The sequence below is a fragment of the Sinocyclocheilus rhinocerous genome, unplaced genomic scaffold (assembly GCF_001515625.1).
Source record: "Sinocyclocheilus rhinocerous isolate Xijiao unplaced genomic scaffold, SAMN03320098_v1.1 scaffold534, whole genome shotgun sequence".
NCBI lineage: Eukaryota > Metazoa > Chordata > Actinopteri > Cypriniformes > Cyprinidae > Sinocyclocheilus > Sinocyclocheilus rhinocerous.
Genome location: NW_015646352.1, coordinates 1,847,732 through 1,857,831, shown reverse-complemented (window position 1 = coordinate 1,857,831; position 10,100 = coordinate 1,847,732).

Sequence of the window (10,100 nt, the reverse complement as noted above, 5' to 3'; positions counted from 1 at the left end):
GCCACTTTTATGGTGTTTCTGCATCCTTTAAGCATTTGAAGCTCCACTATCTCTAATGAACTGTAAATGCATGGAAAATGCAACTACTTTCTTTTGTTTCCACAGAACAAATAAAGTCATACAGTTCTGAAACATGACGACAGAATGAACATTTTTGGGGAAAGTGTCCAATTAATTTCATCAATTTAAAACACCATCTTATAATGCAACAAACAGAAACTCTATTAAACGTCTGTTATTTAGGTTCAAATGTGGCCAAAACTGTTCACCTTGGACCTTCTATTGTGCTAAAGATCAGTAATGAATATAGCATTGTATAATGAAAGGCAGCACATGACCCTGGAGACCAGGTCCCTGCTTTTAGCAACCACCAAGTGCGCCTCAAGTCTTGACAGTGGGACAATACTAGGAGCTTCTTTTGAATAAAGAACGTGAAAAAAAGCAAAAAAATTACACACCCTCAGCCTTTCCGAGGGCAAAGGATGCCCATCACTTTGATTTGTGGAAATGTGGTGTGACACATGATGAGTTGGGACTTCACCATTGTATGGTGTCCTGTTGGCAGAGCCATTTTAGCTCCGCTACCACTTCATGCTGTTAATGAATTATGCATTTAGGACAGTCATGACGTCTGTTTACAATGCATAGACATTTCTCTTATTAAAAATAAATAAATAAATATATTCTTAATGGGTATCTTTATCTTATCTTGCAACAAAAATGTACAAACATTTTTAAACCAAGATAAATTCACCTGATAGGTCAAATTGTGACATGAAGGTTTGTTTTTGAAACCATTTCAAAAATCCGCCAGTACCACAAAGCAAAATACACTTATATTCAAGAGACCTTTTCTGAAAATAAGCCTTTTTGACTTATCAGGTGAATTTTTAAGGATTATGTATATTTCATATTTTCACTGAAAAACATAAAAGAATGTGTGTATGTTCATACCACATCGTTTTGTTCTATCCCATGAGGCCATGGGAACTGAGGAGTTGTCAGATTCGGCTGCAGGTACCAAGAAAGTTATTCCTTGTCGTTAAAATGTACACAGATGTTCTTCAAGCGGTCTTTCACACAAGAAACAGAACCATACACCTTGACAAAGGAACCCTCTAAACATCTAAAAACTGAATAGTGAATTCATCTTTGCATTGTAATGCTGGTGTGTACACAACTCAACTTAACCCAAAACATATAACTTAATTGGCAAGTTGACAATCGTATTTAAATTGACAACAGGGTGATTTATGTTGCTTTAATACAACAGTTCAGCAAACAGGACATTAATAAAGAGTAACTTAAGTTTTAGGCACAATATCGCCAGTTATTTTTTATATTTTTTATTAGGTTCTATCAAACACCCTTCAAAAACACAATAAAATAAATGTTTGTCAAATTTTAATCTGTGTAACTATTCAGACAGTGGCTCATTGCATCTATTGGTTCAACAAGGTCATTTAGAAACTTTTAAACTTTCAGTTAGCTACACGGGTTTGTTTTTGCCAATGATTAATAGTGGAAATGTGTCAGAATTGAATACGAACACGTACACTGGACCATGCTCACTGTTTCTAAACACAGGTGAACCAACAACTGAAAAACTGTGCATTGAAAAACTCAAAAGACTTGAAAGCAAACCACAAAGTTCAAAACGTTGCTCTTCAGCCCAGTGGAACCTGGTTGGGCGAGTGCCTGGAACACAAAGCTAAATCAGAACAGCTCACATGCAAAGTTCACATTCACGACAAAGTTTAGCGAAAAGAACTTTAGCTTTGCTAGTCAGTCAGGCCGATAGAGCCTAATGTCTACTGGCAAGCTCGTCTTTATTGAGAAGGAGGACTCTGGACAATTCCCCATTCCTCACGGCCCCTATAAAGTGATTATATTCCGTGTCAGTGGAACCAGTTAATGGCGATGACAGGGCTAACAGTGAATTAACACAGAAGTCCACAGGCTGAGCTCAACTCGTCGTGAAAGAAAAGCATTCAGAGGGGGGTGATCGAGAGGGCTTCAACATTTTAATCTGGATTTATGTTGCAGACCTCAGTGGAAATTTTTCTGGAAAACCACACACACACACATATATACAAACGGTTGGTGGAGAAGACCTGCATAAATAAAATCAACATATCGTCTTAATTCAGAGAAATGGGGTATGCCAAGGGTTGGTGAGAACAACCTGTTCTTTGTTGAACTGTCAAACTGTGACACCCTTATAATCATAATGAATGTGCAGCTGCACTGCAGGTGAACTGAGCAAACACTCATTCGTTACTGGCTACAGAAGGAGGAAAAAAACTGATATTGGATGTTACATAGAAATGTTTTACAAGGAACAAGAACATATCAGTATGTAGTGGCAATAAAAAGTATTCTAACATATAGGCCAGGCTTAATAACATTAGTATTTCATTAGATATTAAAATATTTATTAAGTATAAAATAGCACTTTTGAGCCATTTTTCATGACTTTTAAACAAATGGTCTTTCTTTAAATCAATCATCAATGATGTGATGTGTATCTATTCATTTATTCATAAATACATTAAAAATGCATTCTGAGCATATTTTACATTTATGAATTAAAATTCATTTTTTTATATTTCTGAAACATGTTATATTTCTAATTTGTATTTATAATAAAATATATTTTTACCTGGAAAAGTATAATATAAAACCTTATCGTTTAAAAAATAATAATTATGAAGAGTTTTTGTTACCATTTTTGAGGGAACACATTAACTATCATCATGATTTGGCTAATCATAAGCCTACAATTAGCCTGGCATACGTCAAGAGGGATTTGAGGCTGATTCTTTATGATGTTTAACTTCCTAAAAGGGCCTCTAGGTCTGTCTAACACCCAGCAAATCATTAGACATAATCACCCTCACTTATCATGGCAAATTAACTAATGGATTTGACAGTTAACATGGAATGTGGCTTCTTCAAAGCACTAGCATGGATGGCGCCCCAGCTGTTCGAATATGGGCATCTGGGGTACCAGCATCAATAGAAACACTCCACGATCTTAAGATAAAGACCATATGGATGGCGTTAATTTATTCAAAGCACATGCATCTTGGAATATTCAATCAATGAATGCTCGGAAATTGCCATTCATGTGGAAAAACTGAATTTTAGTATTTTATGTATTAAAGGGGAAGTTCACCCAAAAATGACAATTCTGTCATCATTTACTCACCCTCACATCATCCCAAATCAGTATTACTTGTTTTCTTATGGAACACAAAAGAAGATGTTTTGAATGTATTTTGGACCCCATTTACTTTCATTGTATGGGCTAAAACATTCTTCAAAATATTTTCTTTTGTGCTTTACTTTACTTGTGCTTTAAAGAAAGTCATATGGGTTTGCAACAAGTAATTACTACAGGATTTTCATTTTTGGGTGAACTTGCTTTGAAATGTCTTAATTTTAAAAGTTTTTTTTTTCAATCTTCAAGCATTCTTGAATGAGACAAAAGTGGGAAAAAAAAAAAAAAAGAGTTTGGTTTAAAAGAAATAACCTTGCTCTTTTCCAAAATTTCACCTTGTGAGCAAAAAAGGAAACAGAAGAGACGTTTTTGAAACAAACATAAAATAGCTATGAATTTGTCCATAAAGTGAAATAAATATGCCAAACTTACTTTTTTCTGGTCTTCGAGAGCGTGGGTGACCGTCTTCCTCTTCTGCTGAAGCTGCTGTTGCTGATGAAGCTGGTGATGAGGACAGAGGTGCTGGCATGTCTCTGAACCTACCTCCATTATATTTGAAACCCCGGGGCTCCCAACCAAATCTACACTTCGAAACATGCGGGATATGCCGAGATCCTTCCTCGATCAAGATGTTCCTTGATCCTCCAGATTAGACATTACATTTGGTAATTAAAGCTACAATCAAACGATTGCTAACCTTCATTTGGCTTCTCGGCTGCTCAATGGATCGGTCCATCACAACCATAGTTAGAGGATCAGCAGACACAGATCTTTGGTTCATGATCCCAAGTGAGGAGTAATGTAACTTGCTGAGGGTGGCTCAATCCTAGAAGGTCAATTTTTTCCAGTGATCCACAAGTGAGCATCTAATGTCACGTTTTATATCAGCCATAGAGCAGTCATGTTGGAGATCCTCTGCCACCTAGAGTCACGCATGGATTGAGAAATATGTGTGTGTGTGTTGGAGAGAGAGGAAGAGAGAAAAGTAAAGGTACAAGCGTCAGCAACTGGTTCACTGTCTGTACATATTAATATCTCTGAGAACAGCTTTTGAACCCTTTTTCACATTCAGGATAAGTTTTGATCTTATACATTTTCAGTTTCACTCATATGAATTTGTAATTGTGTAAAGCCAATGCACTAAATACTGTTCACTTACATTAATTTCGCTATTAGAGCACTAATTCAATTGCACTAAATGACTTTACTTTAGTCGTTTGCACTTAATTACACTTTCTAACACTGTCTAGACAGTTTTAAATTTTGCATTCTCTTGCAATATCGTAACTCAGCAGACAGAAAATAATATTTTACAACAGAAAACTAGTAGAAGTAGAAAATAAATTACCGTAGTATCTTATACCCTTCTTCCATTTGGTTTACAAAACCAGTGCAACTCTTCTTTCGGGTACTGCACGCGGAGCCGGCTGGGAAAGTAGCGGTGTTGTTTATGACGTCATGAGCAGACCGACAGAACACCCCGCAACCCCAGTAGCCCCACCCCGAAGGATTTTCCGCCGGAGCAATGAGGTCTTTCAGCAGCGTTTAGCGTTACTATGGGAACTTTGATCGTGAAGAATTTGTACGCCATCTAGAGGAGACAATCTAGATCGACCCACTGACTCACACACATCAGACAGAAGTGTGTATTTCTCAGGGTAGCCTTTGTATTGACTACAAAATATACCGAACTTTTACAAAAGATTCAGTTAATTAAACACACTCTTTTACCCTTTGTTACAACATGCCCCAAAAGTGTCACACTATAAGTTACAATGGAACAGCCTGTCATTAAACAGCCTATGCTTGGCTGTTCAGTACAATTTTAACATTAGAACAATTGTGAAAAGCAAGAGAATCCAGCAAAAAATTAAAACGGTAATATATATAAACATAACATGTAAAAATATAAAATCACAACCGAAATTATATATATGAATACGTAAACTGACAAACATTTATTTATTTATTTGTGTTGTATTCATGATATAACAGCAAGTGGTGCCAGAGAGCTATATAACAGACATCATAATATAATAGCGTAGAAGGCACACACACAAAGCAGTTGACTCGAGTCTTTACATTTTATGGAACAAAATAATAACATAAATGTTGTTGTTGTTGTTTTTTCATTAAAAACTGAATTTTTTAATGGATACAAATATCTTTGAATAAATATCACATAGTTATCTCATTCAAAGGCCGTTGTTTAGAGATCTGAGTAACTTTGTTTTTAATTAAGCTCAGCAACAGCCGCTTTCAGGGCTGTTAATGGGATTTGGGTCATCATCACTCTGATTAAGGTTTTAATCTGTGGATTACAGCAAGAAGGCAGAGAAGAGGTGTCATGTTTACTTGTGGCTTTCTGAAGATCCATCATCTGTGATCTTGACCATGACTCCTCTATTCAAATCTGCCTGAATTCTATAGTTAAGTCTGACTGTGTGATCAGATGGCCTGAAATCCCACATAATAAATATTCACATCTTTGTCCTTGCTTTTAGGCCTTTCGGGATTTTATGATTAACGGGGTTATGAATTTTGAAACCTTAAAGGAATAGATCAGCCAATAATGAAAATTCTGTCAGCATTTACTCATCGTCATGTCATTCCAAACCTGTATGATTTTCTTACTTCTATAGAAAACAAAAAATGTTAGACAAGATGGTCTGGCTGTTCTTTTCCATAGAACTACTCACTTTCATCATCATCATCATCATCCTTATATATAATTATAACAAATGCTAATAAATGATTATAAAAATTATTTTAGGTAATAATTTAAGTAAATTTACATATAGAGACAGTCATTTGTTTCGTTCCCAAATGAATCAGTGTTTTGAAAGAATCGGTTGAGTGATTGATTCAATGACCTGCTCAAACAGACAGTCGCTTGTTTCATTCCTGAATGAATCATTGTTTGAACAAATTGGTGAAATTAATAAAGTAATAAAGACAGTCACTCGTCGATACCTATTGGCGTAACAATGTTACCTGTAGAAAGCTCAAGCTAGTCTTTATGAAACACGCAAACACATAGGAACAGTGATGTTGGAATATATATTTATATAGGCTACTCTTGGAACGCCAGTCAGATTGGAGAACCAGAATTGTTGTATAATAAAGAACAGAGGCTATGGATGAATTGTTATCGCTTGAGGCACGTCTCCGTTTGACCGCCACCAAATTGTATTCTTATTTCGCAGGCGGAACACAAAAGCATCCTTTGCTTTGTCTCATTCCATCCAAATTCATGAGGCCATTTTGAGCGACGGCCACAGAGGGGCACAGCCATAAAATCTGTCCTGTTATCGTTGTTTTTATGACACAGGAAGAGAGTTTGTCACTGATGCGAAATTGAATACCATAATTCCTCAAACAAAGCTCCTGTCTGCGCTGTCAGCGAGTCGCGACAAGGCAGTTCATTCGCGGCTTCGCCAATGGGAGCACATAATAACCCGACATTTGTCATCAGCACCAGGAAATTTATGACACAAAGAGATGCATATCATTGCAGTAATCTCTACTGCTTCGCAAGCTCCCCACTTGAAACACATATTAGAAGTAAGGCATTAAAATTCATGAATGTTCTCGGTGATCCTAAACGGAGGCCGTCTGGAGATATTTACATGTGTGACACATCATGGAAAGGACTGATAGTGTTTAATAGAATTCAATTCTTTAATTTGAGCAAATATTAAGTATGTCTAACCTTTGTGGAATACTGCAAGAACTGTAACCTTTGATAAACCTGCTCTGGCAACATTGGTGATTGACGACAGAAGAATTAATTGAATTGGAGATTGATAGAGACAGAGGTCCTGAGATGACAGAAAGGGTGGAAACAAGGTTGAGGTCTAAATAAGCTCTTTACCGAGAACCACTGTCGCTCTCTCCCGCTCCCAAGCCTATAGAAACAAGTCAGTGTATCACAGCATTGAGGACAAGGTGATAGCAAGGCCAAAGAGACACAAATCAATACTTAATTTGCTGGGCAAGATTTACTTTCGTTTGCCATATCAAACCCATCAGTTGTTGTGGAAAAAGGGGTGAAAATTTGGAATTGGTGAACAACTTCTTTTAAGACCTTTAAATTTCCCAAGACGTGATAAATGTCAGAGAGGGCGAAGGCCTATTATAAGTCAAGACACATTTGTGAGGTTTTTACATCTCAGCGAACAACATCTCTTTGGGGAATAATATTTACTGCAATTCTCATAAAAGTTGTTTTGCTAATTGCTTTGTATTGTGTTAGTTTAGCAAAAGCATCTTCTGAAGTCTACTGAAGATATATATTATTCATACATGCGTATAACTACAGTTACAGTGCAGATGCACCGGCAGCTTGCTCTCGGGTATTCCATAGTCCATAGAAACAGTCGCTAATGAGGAATCTACCTATATATATCTATGGTTTTAGGTTGAAGCTAGGGTGTTGCTAAGTGGTTTCTTTACACTTTCTGAAAAAATTGTGAGGGGTGCTTGGCTGTGCAAAGCTGGCACTATGCTAGAGTGTTGCTATACAGTTCCTAGAATGTTCTGGGTGGTTACTAGGGTATCGCTAGATGGATGTTAGGGTTTACTGGTATCATTCACATTCAGTAGTAAGACTAGGGACTTCTTATCATTAGTATGAGCATGATAATCTTTGAAATAGTTATCATGTTGCAAACCAAGAGGCACAATGGATTTGTTTGGTTTGGAAAGCAGCATCAATAATGTGAGAAAAGCTTGAGGGAATCTCTTCTAATGATTAGCTAACTTCAAAATCAATTTGCAATCTACACAGCCAAAGTAAACAGCACCTGCTGTACATTACAGTTCGATCGGTGATTGGTGTATGTTCTTGATCAATAACTGTACATATCCGTTTGATAAGTGTAGTTCTTATAACCCTCATTCATCCGGTACTGTCCCCTTGATAATACAGTACACATCCTGTTGTTTTGACTTATATGCTGAAAATGCACATTTACTATTGACTACATGTCATTTGCAATGACTGACAGCTGCGCTGGAGAAAAGCGCCCTCTGTCCTTATTCACTGGTGTAGTCGAGTGCCCCATTATTATGCTCCTCAGACCTCAAGTAATTATTGAAAAGGTCAAAGGGCACTATGTTTTCCTCCTCCAAGGGGGTTAAACTGTGTACCGGAGTTCCAAAGGCCCAGGTAGTGACAGCGTCATGCCACCTTTGACATATTGACAAATATTCATATTTATGAAAGACGAATAAACCGGGTTAGCTGGGTTGCACAATCAATATAAAACTCTTCACCAGTCAATGACAGACATATAATTTCATTTCATATTCAGCATTATTTAATGTGGCATAAGGTTCAAATAAAACCAGACATCTTTCAGTGTGATTTATCCATAAATGTATTACTCTCTCATATTACAACATCTATAGTAGCCTTTTTTATTTTAACCCATTTTGTATTTTTGTGTAAGAATAAGAAGCACTTCATCCGGTACTTAGTGTCTTTCATTGCAACATAAGAAATAATTTCTGGAATCTGCATCTGAAATGGCATTTAGCCAACAGTTTAATGTATCTCAGAGGGGACATGGATGCATTTAATCTGCAGTTACAGATGCATAAATAGGCCTAATGTTTTGTTTTTAACATAAAACGATGAATACTGATATTTGAAATAATTTAAAGCAGAATCACTGAATCATTTTTGACTGAAGCGGATTCATTCAATAAGTAAACACGGTGTATTGAGACGCAAAACAGTGCTGTGTGATCTTTGTTTGGAACTATTTTCGTTAGCAAATTTGAGCAAAAACAAGCAATATTGCCTCTAAAATGTAAGTCACTTACTGCATTACTGAACTTGTATAAAATGATTATTAAATGTGTTATGTTTTGGTCTATCTGCACACTAATAAACATATCTGTACATTTATCTGAACAATTACTTTTGTTCATATACTTCTATTTCTGTATATAGTACATTATTTAATTTGTCTTTTTTTATTATATTAGTGTTATATTACATCCCTACTGTGTTATTCCTATGTATGTCTGCACTATCATGTATGTCTGCACTATGTTTGTACTTTCTTCTACACTGGAAGCTCCTGTCGTCAAGTCAAATTCCTTGTGTGTGTAAACATACTTGGTAATAAAGCTCTTCTGATTCTGATTCTGATATCTGCAGAAAAACGGTACTCTTTGTGTGATATAGATTGTTAACTATATTAAATTATATAAATATAAAAAGCATTTTTGCTGTCCATAATTTAGAACGCCTGGAATTTTGAGTTTTAATAGTCTAATAAATCAACGTGCGTGCACTCTGTGTGTGATTTGGTGATATAGCTTACTTGATCATGTCAGATCGCACATCATTACAAAAACACTTACCATATCATCGCAGAAGATATACTGTATATCGCACACCCCAGACTCGACTTGAGTGGAAAATGAATCATCCGCGGTTGTGCGCGCACTTGTTTGCACATGAGCAAAGGTGTTTTTAGGAGTCTAACTTGCAGACGGCAGACCACTGATTCGTCAAACCTGCTTTCCTGCAGTCCATGTTCTTCTGACTTCTGACTATTTTGTAGTAAGTAACGAATATGCTTCGGAGAAATGTATCGGAGTAAAAGTATACATTTTAATTAGGAAATGTAGTGGAGTAAATGTAAAAGTTGGCTGAAATATAAAAACTCAAGTAAAGTACAGATACTCCCAAAAAATACTTAAGTACTGTAACGAAGTATTATTACTTCGTTACATTACACCACTGATTTTAACCACTAAATTTCAAACACTCACAATTCATAGCATAAAGAACAAACTGGCTTGAATCAGCAGCTGTCGTAGTGTGAAATGAATGTGTCACTGTCAGAAAAGAGGGTCCAAG